The following is a 14,236-nucleotide window of genomic DNA, read 5'->3' on the forward strand; positions in this document are numbered from 1 at the left end:
TAAAATCCATAGTGTGACACTTCTTAGGATAAAACAGTCACCTAAGTTGGTCTTTCTTGGGCTATAACTTGGTGAACCTAGAACCAATTCTAAAATTTGTATTTAAATGCTGTACCAATGGAAAAGGGTACATTCAATCAAATGGAAAGGAAACACTTGCACTTTATGTATAAAAGAAATTGAATGGGTGTAGTCTTGATTCTCTTGTATAAAAATACAGAAATGGTCAGAAGAAGAGAGATAGTAATGTTGTATAACCATCATCTTATTATCAATTTTAGTTCTACAAGAAGTCTTTCTTCTTCTCCTTGGATAACCTCTGAAATAGCTGAGAGCCATGTAAAGTTCAACAACCTAGATGTCTCACAGGTATCTAAGGAAAAACAGAAAGAGTAGACACTATTCCCACTTCAGCGTATCAGGGAACCCAGACTGGCAGAGTCTTCCGTTCTTTCAGAAAGAGCACAAATCCCACATGCCTCTGTCACAGCTGTTATGACAGCAGCCAGGGAAAAAAAATAGGGGAAGATTTTCCTGGAGCTATAGAGAAGATGTCTTTTTGGCTTTGGAACTCAAAATGTTTGTTTTATCAGCAGCCTGTTTTAGGTAAATCCTTCCCAAAATATTTATAATCTGAAAAACATTTTCATTATAGTGTTTTAAAAATTGCTTATATTTGAAAAAGGAAAAATAAACTACTGAAATAAATTCATGAGAAACAAATCTTGTCATTCCATTCCAATTTCTCCTTCCAGTTTCTCTTATGGGCTCATTTCTTCATACTCTCTAAGAATTTTTACAACTATCCAATATTATTTTTTTCTTCTTGCCCCAGAAATGTGGATTCAGAGTGAAGAGAAAATGAAATTTCCTTGTGTTGCTTTAATTTTAATATAGTACTTCTAACTGCTCTCCAAATCAGCATCCAATGCTGGTTCTCTCCCAAACTCTCCAAGTGACATCAATCATCTACTGTACATTTTCAATTAAATACTCTATCAGAAAACTCATATTCTTAAGAAAAATCAGATCTCTGTTTATCATAACTGTGAGATATCACTTTACACCTGTCAGAATGGCTAGAATCAACAATACAAGAAACAACAGGTGTTGGCAAGGATGCAGAAAAGAACCCTCTTGCACTGTTGGTGGGAATGCAAACTGGTGCAGCCACTCTGGAAAACAGTACGGAGGTTCCTAAAAAAGCTACCCTCCAACCCAGCAATTGCACTACTGGGTATCTACCCCAAAGATACAAATGTCGTGATCCAAAAGGACACCTGCACCCCATGTTTATAGCAGCAATGTCCACAACAGCCATACTATGGAAAGAACACAGACGACCATTAACAGATGAATGGATAAAGAAGATGTGGTATAAATATATATATACAGTGGAACACTACTCAGCCACCAAAAAAATAAAAAATAAAAAAAAGAAATCTCGCCATTTGCAACAATGTGGATGGAACTACAGGGTATTATGCTAAGCGAAATAAGTCAGAGAAAGACAATTATATTTCACCTATATGCAGAACTTAAGAAACAAAACAAACAAGCAAAGGGAAAAAGAGAGAGAGAGAATCCAAGAAACAGACTCTTAATTCAGAGAACAAACTGATTTTCAGAAAGGAGATGGTTGGGGTGACGGGTTAAATTGGTGATGGGAAGTATGAAGTGCACCTGATGTGATGAGCACTGGGTGTTATATATAAGTGCTGAAACATTATATCATATATCTAAAACTAATATTACAATGTATGTTAATTAAAATTTAAATAAAACAAAAAATAATAATTTAAAAATTTTACTATTATAGGCTGAAATGTTCCCCCCAAATTCACACATTAAAGTCCAATATGCTCACAGACTACGCATACAGCATTATGTATGAAATAGCTCTTGTAATATTTCTCCAACTAATCAAAATGTCCTTTTCTCGTTTTAGGGGTTCTCTATAAAATCTGGATACAAGTCCTTGACAGATAAATGTTTTGCTGCTATTTTCTCCCTTAATGGAGGTAATTTTTTATTGTGATTAATTTTAATTTACAGTAATTTTAAATTTGTTGTTTTTTGTAGCCTACTAAAGAAAGCTTAGCCTATTTTCTACTTTTTCTTCTAGAAACTTTCCAGCTTTTACCTTTTTTTTATTTTTTATTTTTCAATTTATTTATTTTCAGAAAAACAGTATTCATTATTTTTTCACCACACCCAGTGCTCCATGCAAGCTGTGCCCTCTATAATACCCACCACCTGGTACCCCAACCTCCCACCCCCCCGCCACTTCAAACCCCTCAGATTGTTTTTCAGAGTCCATAGTCTCTCATGGTTCACCTCCCCTTCCAATTTACCTTTTGATCCACAATCCACTTTTACCTTTAGATCTATGATCCATCTTAAGTTTTGTGTATGTGAGATAGAGTCAAGGTGATTTTTTTTTTTTATCTATAGGAGTATCTAATCATTCCAGCACTATTTGTTTATAAACCTTTGTTTCCCCCACTGGATTGTTTTCTTTGTCAAAAATAATTTCTCAGGGCACCTGGGTGGCTCAGTGAGTTAAGCCTCTGCCCTTGGCTCAGTTCATGGTCTCAGGGTCCTGCGATCCAGCCCCACATCAGGCTTTCTGCTCAGCAGGGAGCCTGCTTCCCCCACTCTCTCTTCCTGCCTCTCTGCCTACTTGTGATCTCTCTCTCTCTGTCAAATAAATAAATAAAATCTTTTTTAAAATAACATTAAAAAATAATAATTTCTCAACTCTTATTTTGTTCCATCTACCTGTATATCTTTATCCACTACCACAATCTTGATTGCTGTAGCATTAGAGTAAAACAGGTAGTATAAGTTAGTGAAGTAATTCTTCAACACTGCTCTATAAAACCTAGGTCCTTCATATTTCCATATGAATTTCTTAATCAGCATGTCAATTTCTACCTAAAGAGAAAAGGTCTGCTAAGATACCAACTTATCCACATCAAGGTGGGTGGGAGAGCCAGTGACACAGTCCTGCCATAAACCTGAGGTGCAGTAAACCTCAAATGGGAGGGAACTAACAAACCCAGAGCCTCTCCTTGCAGAGCCAAAGGTTTGTATCCCACATCAGATCTGCACCTAAGAGATTATACTCAAAACATGTGGCTTTGAAAGCCAATTGGCCTTGAATCCACAAGACCCATAGAGCTATACCAAACTGAGAAACATCTCTTAAAAAGCAATCATGCTCAAACTCACTCATCCTACAGCCCAGCCCAGAAAGAGCTGTTTGAAAAGCACCCAGACTCTACATCAAAGAAATACATGTGCTAATCTTAGAGTGTCAACTGAGAGGCCCCAGCCTCTCGGATACTCTCAGGGGAAGGAGGTGCTGCTGGGTGCCATTAAGTTCTCCCTCTAACTTACTAAAGCTATTAGGTACCCCCTGACCATTTTGTTGTTATTGTTGTTTATTCATTTTTTAAACATTAGACTTTTTTGTTCACGGTGGATATCCTCTTTATCCTCCAACCGGTACAAATCACTTTTGTGCTCTCCCTCTGTGTTGCTAGTCAGCAGGCACCATTTTTCTTTTTCCTTAGAGGGTAGGTACCATCTTTGCGTGCTCACTCGGCCATATTCCGCAGCACTACTCTCTCGAATGGGAGATTTTACACATATCTGGTGCCCCAGGTTTTGCAATTACAGCTTGATAGTCTGGCTCTGGTGGCCAAGGAAGCCGGTTTTCTTGGATCCCTAAGTACTCTACAATTGGACACAGTTCTTGGCAGAATACCACACCCAGGGCTCTGCACACATAGCGGAGTGAAACACACCCCTAATCTTTCTGAGAAAGTAGCCTATTTGCTTGTCCAAGAAATTTGCCTTGAGGGGTATTTTCTGGTCTAGCACACATCTAGGTGCCTACAGACATGCTTTCAGGAAAACAGAGGCCATTGGGTACAATCTCTGCATTGTGCCTTGCTCTAGCGTACTAGTATCTCTCAGAAAGAAGCTTATACCCTTGTCTGGCACCTTGATTTTTACAGCTGCTACCAGGGACCATGTCTACATCACATGGCTCTAGTGGCCAGCGGGGTTTATGCTCACAGGTCTCTTAAGACTGTCACCAATGGTGAAAGAGTTCTTAAACAGCTACCACTCTCAGGGCACAGCAAGAGGCAAAAGACCCAGAAGCTCACTCCATCTGTGAAAGAGGCCTACAAGCACAGCATCATAGCTACAGCCTCAGGAACAGGCTGCTAATTAAACCTACATCTAAGGGCCAATTGTAAAGCTGACCAGAGCTCTCAGAAGATGGGTGCTATGTTCATGTTCATCCTCAGCTGCAATCCAGAGCACCAGTCTCTTGGAAGGGAGCTCTTGCATGTTCTTATTATCCCACTTTCTATATCTTGTATCCTGGTGTTTGTGGCTGCCACACAGGGTACTTGGCTCTGGTCGGCTCTGGCTCTGGCCAGGGGGACCTGTATTCCTGGCTTCCAAAGGACTTTAACAATTGGAGGGACAGTTCTTGGTAGGGTGCCACCCCCAGGGCACTGAACAAACAACAGATAAAACACACATTCCTCCCCCACCTCCGCCCTGTCCCAACCCCTCACCCCATCTCTCTTTTGAAGGAGATCAATTTGTTTCTCCTGGTGCTTCAGATTGATGAATAGGCTTCAGGTTTGGCACATATCTTAGAGGCTATGGAGGTACTCACACAGAACAAAGGTAGAGGGACGCCATCATTGTGCCCTTCCTCTCCCTCACTATAGTTTGTCAGTATGTCCCAGAAAGCAGCTTATACACTAGTCTGGAGTACTGATTTTTGAAACTGCTGGTCAGAGCACAGCTTCAGAACTCATGCTTTGGTAGCCAGCAAGCCTTAAGCTTGTGGTCCCACAAAACTGTGTGTGTGTGTGTGTGCGCGCGTGCGCACGCGTGCATTTTAAAAGCTGCTGTCTAAAGATCTGGCTTCCAATCTGCTTGGTTTAGGTGTTAGCTAAGATATTCTCCTCTGGGACACTGATACATGCCCCTTGGGCACACCCTCAATGACTAGAGCTATTACAAATAAATTAGGCTGCTTGGAAAATCATAAAGGACCAAGAGACAACCAAGAACTAGGGAGAGTTTGAATGTCAAAGCTCATTTCCTACAAGAAACATTCCTCCAAGACTGGGAGAGGTGACAGCTTCATTTAATACATAGAAACAAACACAAAGAGTCAAGAAAAATGAAGAAACAGGAATGTGTTCCAAATTAAAAATAAATAAATAAATAAAACTCCCCCCACCAAAAAAAAACCTGAATGAAACAGAGATATACATAATTTACCTGATGAAAAATTCAAAGTAATGATTATAAAGATGCTTTCCGAATTCAGAAGAATAGTTTAAAAAAAAGAGAAAATATAAGAAAGCACCAAATGAAAGTCATAGAGCTGAAGAAAGCAATAATTGAACCAAAAAATACACTAAAGGGGTTCAAAAGCAGACTGGATGAAGCAGAATCATCAGTGAACTCAAAACAGGGCACTGGAGATCACCCAATCAGAGCAGGAAAAAAAAAAAAAAGAATAGAAAACAAAAAACAAAAAACAAAAAAACACACACAAAAAAAACCAAAGGTAGCCTAAGGGACTAACTGGAAACATCAAACAGACTTAACATCCATACTATTTCTGTTACAGAAGATGGAGAGAGAAAGGGGTAGAAAATTTATCTGAGGAAATTAATGAAATGGCTGGAAATTTCCCTAACGCAGAGAAGAAAACAGACATCCTATTCCAAAAAGTTCCAATTAAGATGAACCTGGAGACTCACAGGAAGACGCTTCCTAATTGAAATGTCAAAAGTTAAAGACAAGGAGAGAATCTCAAAAGCAGCAATTAAAAACTATAACAAGTATTAAAAAAAAAAAAAGGCTACAGAAGATTTTCAGTAGAAGCTTTTCAGGCAGAAAGGAGTGGCACAAAGTGCTGAAAGGAAATAAACTTTCATCCAAAATACACCCAGCAAAATCATCATTCAGAATTGAAGGAAAAATAAAGAGTTTTCTGGACAAAGAAAACCTACGAGTTAATCTAAAACAGCATTACAAGAAATGTTAAAGGAACTTTTTAGGCTGAAAATAAAAAGTGCAAATTCATAACAAGAAAACATAGGAAACCAAACTTGGAATTATCTGTATTAGTGGTTTTCAGATAGATCAGACAGTGATAAAAGCTGTGTCAGCAGAGAACAAGATCCAGATCACTAGGAACCTCCACCAGTGCAGCTTCCCTGTGAAATAGAGGGGAAAAACCCATACTCGAAACAGGGTCACCATATCGTAGGAGTGGTATTCCGTTTCCCCTGCACCAAGAACAGCTGAGCCATCACCAAAGTAGCCATAAGAATGAGGACCATTTCAATGTGCATGGCTTCATGGCTATGGTGCTCAACCCTCCACTGCTCCTCTTGGGAAAGGTCTGACATATCAACCTCATCCAGCTCCCATTCTCTAACAGTACCTTCTCCAACCTCCACTTCTAAGACCACTGCCATCTTCACCAACAGTACAGACACCCCAAGGCTGGTTTATAAGTAAGTAGTTCTTGCTGATTTATAAAATAAGCTATGCCACTGGCATTGTTGGCTATATGGCTGTCATGGTTACCCTTTCTGGTCTCTGTTATTAAGATCAAACCAGAAGATGCCAAGGACTTTGCTATTTCTCTTACCTTCTATGGCCTCTGCTATGTTGTTCTTGAACAAGACTTTGTAGAAATGTGTGCAAACTACATGGCATCTACCATGGGGTTCTACAATGTCAGGCATGCCTACCAAACATCTCTCAGACAGTGTGTGTGCCATGTTTGGGCAGCAGATCTTTGTGGATGTCAGTGAAGAGGGCATCATCAAGAACATACACAGCATATATAAGCTGTCTTGCCATCACGTATTCCATGAGTTCTGCAGACAGAAGATGAACCTCAAGAGAATGCTCAGCAATCCCTGGGAGAGGCCTCACTCATGTAGAGGCAACTGCTAGACTGGCTTCGGTATTTGGCAGTCTGACATCATTGGCCTGGTGCAAAGCATCAACTATATCCTAAACCTGGAATAGACAGGAAGAACCCACTATGGACCTCAGGGCACTCTCCCCCCTGTTTTCCAAGATGTCCTGGGTAGGAAAGACTCAAGGGGACACCTGAACAACTCAGGATCCCTCCAGTTCTGTCCAGGCTGGGGAGGGAGATGTTGGAGAGCCAGCCAATGGGAATGCAGCAGTGGGGGCATTTTAAAAGAAAACTATTTTGATAAATATTAAAAAAATATATATGAAAGTACAAATCTCATTAGTAAAGGTAAACACTCAGTACAAATGGCGGACTAGTCACTTATAAAGCTACCATAAAAGTTAAAAAACTAGTAAAAATAAGTATAACTACAATAATTAGTTAAGGGATACACAAGCTAAAAGTATGTAAAATGTGATGTCAAAACCATAAAACATGGGGTGAGGGGAGTAAAAAGGAGTTCAGAATGTGTTCAACTTATCAACTTAAAATACAATTATAAATAAAGGTTGTTATACTAAACCTCACGGGACCCACCAAGCAAAAATCTATGGTAGATTCCCAAAAGATGGTGAGAAGGAGATTCTTTTCCAAGAAAAGAAATGGCAGATGATGTTGGTGTTATGGGAGGGCCCAGGAGCTCTGGAATGGGAGGCCATGGTGGCTTCCATGGAGGCTTTAGGTCTAGGGCCAAGGCCACAGAGTTCAAAGAGGCAAGGCCAAGGAGTGGATCCCCATCACCATGCTGTGCCACCTGGTCACAGTCATGAAGATCAAGTCCCTGGAAGAGATCTATCTCTTCTCCCTGCCTATCAAGGAATCTGAGATCATTGACTACTTCCTAGGGACATCCCTCCTCAAGGATGAGGTTTTGGAGACTATGCCTATGCAAAAGCAGATGCATGCTCATCAGCAGGCCAGGTTCAAGGCATTTGCTGACATCAGTCTGAATGTTAAATACTCCAACGAAGTAGCCACTGCCATCCGTGGGGCCATCAACCTAGCCAAGCCTTTTTTTTAAAAGAATTTTTATTTACTTATTTGACAGAGAGAGAGCACAAGCAGGCAGACTAGCAGTTAGAGAGAAAAACTCCCTGCTGAGTGAGGAGCCAGATATGGGGCTCAATCCCAGAACCCTGGGAACATGACCTGAGCCAAAACCAGTCATTTAACCAACTGAGCCACCCAGGCATCCCGTGGTCAAGCTTTCCATTATCCCCATTTGGCAAGGCCACTGGAGGAACAAGTAACCCTCAAACTGTCCCATGCAAGGTGACTGGCCCCTGAAGCTCTGGGCTGGTATGCCACATCCCTGCTCCCAGAGGCACTGGTATTGTCTCAGCCAGTACCCAAGAAGCTACTGATGATGGCCAGTATTGATGACTGCTAAGCCTCAGCAAGGGACTGCACTGCCATCCCAGGCAACTTCACCATGGCTACTTTTGATGCCATTTCCAATATCTATAGGTATCTTACCCTGACCTCTGGAAAGAGACTGTCTGTGTTCACCAAGTGTCCCTATCAGGAATTCACTAACCATATTGTGAAGACCCACAACAGGAATCTCCATGCAGAGGACCTAGGCTCCAGCTATGGCCACCACATAGATTTTATACAAGAAAAGTTAAGTGAATTAAGGCCTATTTAAAAAAAAGGTTGGGGGGAGAAGATTGTGAGAAAGGAATCTAAGCACATCACTAACAAAATGTTCAAACCACGAAGGAAGCAACCAAGAGAAGAAACAGAAAGGAACTACAAAACAGCCAGAAAACAATTAAGATGACAATAAGTACATAACCACCATTATTACTTTAAGTATAAATGGACTAAATTCTACAGTCAAAAGACAAGTGGCTAAGTGGGTTTTGAAGAAAAAAAAAAAAGACCTTTATATATTGCTTACAAAAGACTCATTCCAGATTTCAGATTTAAGGACACACACTGACTAAAAGTGAAGGAATGAAAAAGATATCCTATATAAATGTAAACAAAAAGTAAGCTGGAATAATTATCCTTAGACAAAACAGACTTTAAAGCAAAGACTATAATTAAAAACAAACAAATAAGGCATTACATAATGAGGAAGGGATCAATCCACAAAGAGATATAACATTTATAAATATTTATGCACCCAAACTAGGAACACATAAATATGTAAAGCAAACATTAACAGACCTAAAGAACAAAACACAACAATACAACAACAGATAGTAATTTTCATATCCTACTTTCATAACAGATAGATCATCCAGACAGAACATCAATAAGAAAACATCAGACTTACACAACATGTTTTGTAGATGAATTGAACAGCATTCCATCCAAAAGCAGAATACATATTCTTTTCAAGTGCACATGGAACACTCTTCAGAACAGACCATATGTTAGTCCACAAAATAAGTACTGCTAAATTTAAGAAGACTGAAATCATATCAACCATAGTTTCCAAATATAATAGGATGAAACTAAAACTCAATTACAAGAAGAAAACCAGAAAATTCACAAATATATGAAGATAAAACAACATGCTACTGAACAACCAAGGGATCAATGAAATCAATGACAAATAAAAAGGTACCTTGAGACAAATGAAAATGGAAATACAATGTATCAAAATTTATGGGATACAGCAAAAGCAATTCAAAGAGAGTTCAGGAGATAAATCCTTACTTCAAGAAAGGAGAACAATCTTAAATAAACATCATAACATTACACTAAAAAAAGAACAAGTGAAGTCCAAAGTTAGTAGAAAAAGGAAATAACAGAGTAGAAATAAATCAAAGAGACCAGAAAGATAATAAATAAGATCAATGAAACTAAGAGTTGCCTCTGTGAAAAGATACATAAAACTGGCAAACTTTTACCAGGGATCACAAAAAAAGAAAAAAAGAGAAAGAGAGAGAGAGAGAACTGATAATCAGAAATTACAACTAAATACAAAGAATCACAAAATACTATTATAAGCCACAAATTTTTAAAAAATGTAAGAAATGAATAAATTCCTAGAAATTCAGTCTTCTGAGACTGAATCATAAAGAAAAAAAATTTTAACAGATGAATTACTAAAAAAGATTGAATCAGTAATCAAAAATTTCCCAATAAACAAAAAACTGCAAGACCACGTGCCTTCACCAGTAAATTCTACCAAACATTTAAAGAAAATTAATGGCAATCTTTCTCAAACTCTTTCAAAAAATAAAAGTGATGGGTATACTTTTGAACTCATTTTATGCAATCAGCACTACCCGGATTCTAGCACCACACAAGGACACCATAAGAAAGACAGCCATGATGAACACAGATGCAAAAATTCTCAATAAAATATTAGCAAACCAGATTCAACAACACATTAAAAGGCTCAAACACGACACGATCAAGTGGGTATTATTCCAGGGATGCAAGGTGGTTCAACATCTGCACATCAATCAATATGATACAGCACATAAACAAAATAAAACATAAAAATCATATGATCATCTCAAAAGATGTAGAAAGTGCATGACAGAATTCAACATCCATTTATGATAAAAGCATTCAACAAAGCAGATAAAGATGGTCTGTAACTTAACATAATAAAGGCCATATATAACAAAACCCTGCTAATATCATACTCAAAATTGAAAAGTTGCAGGCTTCTTGTCTAAGATCAGCAACAAGACAAAGATACCCCACTAACACCATTTTATTCAACATAGTATGGAAGTCGTACCAGAAAAATTAGGCATAGAAAAGAAACATTAGGCATCCAAATTAGAAAGGAGAAGTAAAACTGTTAATATTTGCAGATGACATGATATTATATATAGAAAACCCTAAAGACACCACCAAAAAAACTACAGAATAAATTCCATAAAGTTGCAGAACACAGATTATACAGCAGTTTGTATTTCTATACACTAACAACAAAGTAGTAAAAAGATAAATTAAGAAAACAATCATATTTACAATTACATAACAAGAATAAAATACCAATAGGGGAGGAAGCAAGATGGCAGAGGACTAAGAGACTGAAATATCATCAGATCCCGGAGTTAAGCTAGATAGTTATCAAACCATTCTAAACACCTACAAACTCAACAGGAGATAGAAGACAAGAATACGAGGAATTCTAGGAACAGAAAATCAACAATTTTCCGGAAGGTAGGAGATACAAAGTGAATCCGAAGTGATGGGAAGATAGACCACGGGGGAAGGGGCCGACTCCCGCCAAGTGAGACAGCAGCGGAGCACAAAATTGGATCTTTTAGAAGTCTGCTCCACTGAGGGACGTCGCTCCAGAGGGAGCCTTCGAGGGGACAGTGTGGCTTCAAGACCTACAGGATCAGAGAAGGACCGGGGTGCCTGAGTGTGGCAGAGCTCCCAAGTATCAGAAGAGGGAAGCCAGCTACAGAGATAGAGTCAAGGAGTGTGCTCTGAGCTCGGGATTACCTTAAACAGAGACCCAAGTCACAGTCGGGCCACTGCTCTTCAAGCGGTGACCCCACAAGTGGCAGACCAGAGACCCCCTCCTTCCTCCTCCAGGAGGACTGGCGCAGGAACGCGTGGCAGAAATCTACTGGGTTTGGAAAGTCCAAATGGAGCTGTACGTCAGAGACAGAAATGCTCAGTCACAGGCCAGGTGAGCACAGAGCACGTATGGAGTCGGGGAGATAGGAGTTATTGACTGCTTTTATCTGAGGGTGCACTGAGTACAGGGGACCTGACCTCTTGGCTCCTCCAGGCCAAAGATTTGGAGGCTGACATTTTCAATCCTTTCCTCCAGAGCTCTACGGAAAGTATTCAGGGAACAAAACTACTGAGAGTGAACATGAGGAGATTACTTAGCCCGGGCCCTGGTAAGGGCAGTGCAATTCCACCTCAGGCAAAGACATATGATACTCCCTACAACAGGCCCCTGCCCCAGAAGATCAGAAAGAACATCCAGCCAAGACCAAGCTCCCCGATCAAGGAGAACAGCACAACTCCAGAGCTGAAGGAAAGCAATGCATAGAATCCATGGCTTTTTCCCCATAATCCTTTAGTCTTCCAAAGTCAAATTTAAAAAAAATTTTTTTTCTTATTCTATTTCTTAAACTCTTCCTCTTTCTTTTTTTAACGTTTCTTAACTACTTTATCTTAAAAATAATTTTCTAAAAAGAATCCTTTTAAAAATTAATTGTTAGTCATATTTTATCCATTCATTGTATTTAAACTTATTTTTTGTACATATATAGGATTTTTTCTTTAAAATTTTAGTAATACAATTTCTTCTAACAGATCAAAATATAACCTATATCTAGTACACGGCTTAATTCTAGTCTCCGGCCTGAACACATTCTTCTCTCTCTCTCTCTCTTTTTTTTTTTCCTATTCCTTTCCTTTTCCAACCAATTTAAAGGAATTGTCCTTTCCTGGGAGTATTTTTTTTAATTTTCGTCTTTGCAGTCATATTCCATCCCTTCATCGTGTTTGCTGTAATTTTTGTATATATATGTAAGTTTATCTTTCTTTAAAATTTAGGGAGGTAATTTCGTATAAGAGACCAGAATATACCCAAAGTCAAGTGGATGGCTCTGTTCTATTCATCAGTCTACTATATCTATATATGTTTCTTAGTTATTTTTTAAATTTTTTACTTTTATTTTGTTCTCCCCCCACCATTTTGGTTGGCATACATTTTTGTTGGGTCTTTGCCACACTTTTAGTATTTTACTCCCTCGTTCATATATTCTTAACTGGATAAAACGACAAGGCGGGAAAAATTCACCACAAAATAAAAAAAACAACAGGCAGTAACCATGTCTAGGAACCTAATGAATACAGACATTGGTAATATGTCAGAAGTAGAGGCCCGAATGATGATTCTCAAGATGCTACCTGGGCGTAAAAAAGGCATGGAAGATATTAGAGAAACACTTTCTGGAGAAATAAAATTCCTTTCTGGAGAAATAAAGAACTAAAATCTAACCAAGCTGAGGGGAAAAAAAAAGAGCTATTAATGAAGTGCAATTAAAATGGAGGCAATTACTGCTAAGATAAATGAAGCAGGATAGAATTCGTGACATAGAAGAGACCAAATGATGGAGAATAAAGAAGCTAAGAAAAGAGATAAAAAATTACAGGACTGGGGGAGGAAAATCTCAGAGAGAAGAGATACTATAAGACAAAACACTATTAGAATAATTGGGATCCCAAAAGAAGAAGAAACAGAGAGAGGAACAAATTATAGCAGAGAATTTCCATAACTGGGTAAGGAAACAAGCATCAAAATTCAGGAGGCACAGAGGACCCTACACAAAATCAATAAAAATAGGTCAACAGCCCATCATCAAATAGTAAAACAACAAGTGACGAAGAGAAAATCCTGAAAGCAGCTTGGGACAAGAAGTCTGTAACATATAATGGCAGAAATAATAGATTGGCAGCAGACTTATCCACAGAGACCTGGCAGGCCAGGAAGAACTGCCATGATATATTATGAGAACTAAATGAGAAAAATATGCAGCCAAGAATACTATATCCACCCTGGCTGTCATTGAAAACAGATGGAGAGATAAAGCTTCCAGAACAAACAAAAACTAAAATAATTTGCAAACACCAAACCAGCCCCACAGGAAACATTCAATTCTAAGCAAAGAGAGGGCCTAACCACGACATAGACTAGAAAGGAACAGAGGCAATATACAGTAACAGTCACCTTACAAGCAATACAATGGCACTAAATTCATACCTTTTAATAGTTATCCTGAAAGGAAATGGGCTAAATGCCCCCAATCAAAAGACACAGGGTATCACAATGGATAAAAAAAACAAGACCTATCAATATGCGGTCTATAAGAAATTCATTTTAGACCTAAAGACACCTCCGGATTTAAAGTGAAGGGGTGCTAAACAACGTACCATGCTAACAGACATCAAAAGAAAGCTGGGGTGGCTATCCTTACAACAGATAAATTAGATATTAAGCCAAAGAGTATAATAAGAGACAAGGAAAGAAACTGTATCGTACTTAAAGGGTCTAACAAGAAGATCTACCAATTTTAAATATCTATGCCCATCAACAGATGAATGGATAAAGAAGATGTGGTACATATACACAATGGAATACTATGCAGCCATCAAGAGAAACGAAATCTTGCCATTTGCGACAACATGGATGGAACTAGAGCGTATCATGCTTAGCGAAATAAGTCAAGCGGAGAAAGACAACTA

The 14,236-nt window shown here is 38.8% G+C and overlaps 1 protein-coding gene and 2 pseudogenes across 7 annotated transcripts in view; 2 read left to right on the top strand and 1 right to left on the bottom strand.

Annotated features, from left to right (window-relative positions):
* Window positions 1-14,236, bottom strand: part of SPIDR (scaffold protein involved in DNA repair) — a 693,030-nt gene that overhangs the window by 539,506 nt on the left and 139,288 nt on the right. The gene's annotated exons all lie outside the window — the stretch shown is intronic.
* LOC122905256 lies at window positions 4,294-7,092 on the top strand (annotated as a pseudogene).
* LOC122905257 lies at window positions 7,109-8,652 on the top strand (annotated as a pseudogene).

The sequence above is a fragment of the Neovison vison genome, chromosome 4 (assembly GCF_020171115.1).
Source record: "Neovison vison isolate M4711 chromosome 4, ASM_NN_V1, whole genome shotgun sequence".
Lineage (NCBI taxonomy): Eukaryota > Metazoa > Chordata > Mammalia > Carnivora > Mustelidae > Neogale > Neogale vison.